Genomic DNA, 1,820 nt, shown 5'->3' with positions numbered 1-1,820 from the left:
GGGGATGATTGCCGTCTTGAGGTATGTGAAAGGCTGTCACTGAGAAGAGGGCGGGGAGCTGTTCCTGGTGGCAGCAGAGGTATCGCAATCGTGGGTTTAAATTAAGGGCGGGAGGGTCATGGCTGGAACTTAGGGAAAACTTTTTGACAGTCAGAGTTGTGCAACACCTGAGTCAGCTGCCCTGGGGCGGTGGTGAGTTCCCCCTCCCTGGCAGTCTTCAAGCCAAGGCTGGACAAACACTGGTCAGGGGTGCTCTAGGGTGATCCTGCACTGAGTTGGGGGCTGGACTAGATGGCACGGAGGGACCCTTCCAACTCTCTGTGATTCTATGATTCTTCATAGAACCATAGAATTAGAAGGGATCTCCAGGGTCACCTAGTCCAACCCCCTGCACAATGCAAGACGGAGCTCTTCCACCAGGCCTTCAATTAGGAGCCGCCCACATTACCATCAACGACCACTATTAATATCTGTGGTGGAGGCTGGCTGCAGGGAGATCGAGCCAAACTGCCTAGGAGCCTGTAATTGCCTACGCCTACATAACATGTTACGCCACCTTGGTTAATAGTCACTGAGTGCGCTTTATTCGGGAATCGTCGATTGTTTAAATGTTTTAACAGTGTTAAATGTTTTAAGTTTTAAATGTTTCGTTTGTATATGAACCTTGGCACACTGTGCCTGGCAGTGTGAGCCGCCCTGAGCCCGCTTGCAGGGAAGGCGGGTTATAAGTAAATAAATAAATGCAGAAAATTCACAAACACCTCCCCGCCAACACCCACCCAGTGACCAATGTTCCCTCTAAGCTGTGGAGTCTCGTGAGCAAAAATTCGACTTTGTGAGCTACTGGCATTAAAGTTGTGAGTGAGTGATTTTGATGCTGCATAAATTAGTTTGCTCTGGAGCCATCCTCCCTGGTGTGAGCCGGAGACTAAAAAACTGTGAGGTAGCTCACACGAACTCAGCTTAGAGGGAACATCGCCAGTGACCCCTGCTCCGTGCCCGGAAGGTGGCAAAAAACCCCTCCCGGATCCCTGGCCAAAATGGCCTGGAGAAAAATTGCTGCCTTCAGGTGCTACTGGATTCGAATTGAGCTCTTCTACTGGTGTCACCTTGGTTACTTTTTGGATTCAGCACACCTTTCAGAGAAGTCAAAAGCAATTCACATCTCACGTATGGGGGAGGCCTATACCTCGGCTGCTGCCCTCTTGTCCCTGCCCAAAGCTAACAAGAGAGCAGGCTGCCTGCTACTGGATAGACCCTTGCTCTGTGCAGTCCTAAACAGAGTTACACCCAAGGGAAGGCAAGCGTGTAGCTCTGCCTAAAATTGCATCCTGAAGAGCAGGAGGTCATGTGATGCCCGTTTCTTTGCCTTGCATCGTGGGATGGGGACTGTGTTTCTTGCTTTTAGTTGAAGATAAACTATGTGAGTGGTGCCGTTCCATACATGGAAGAGTTTATCTGCTGGAAGACATGCGTGAATTAATCCTCTCTGGCTACCTGCTACAGAGACTGGGCTTTCCTAGGTTGGCTGCTTTCTGGGGATATCTTGGCTCCTTTGCTTCTGTCTAGGAGCCTGCTTTCCAGCAAACTCTCCCGCCTGGCTCCCACAGTAGGAGCAACGGAGTAAAGTCCACCAGGGCATTGCTGAGTGCTGTCGTAGGGATTGTTCCATTCGTGGGTCAGAGTGCCAGTGTGCACGGCACACTGTGTTTGCCTGTCAGAGTCAGGTGGTGTGGCGGCTTATACATGGCATTCAAGCGGAGCACGTGAAGACAAGCTGTGCAGACCACTTTGTGTGTCTGTGTGCGCACACACCCACT

Source organism: Gekko japonicus, unplaced genomic scaffold, assembly GCF_001447785.1.
Source record: "Gekko japonicus isolate JY-2015 unplaced genomic scaffold, Gekko_japonicus_V1.1 scaffold5115, whole genome shotgun sequence".
Lineage (NCBI taxonomy): Eukaryota > Metazoa > Chordata > Lepidosauria > Squamata > Gekkonidae > Gekko > Gekko japonicus.
This window is presented reverse-complemented; position numbering follows the sequence as displayed.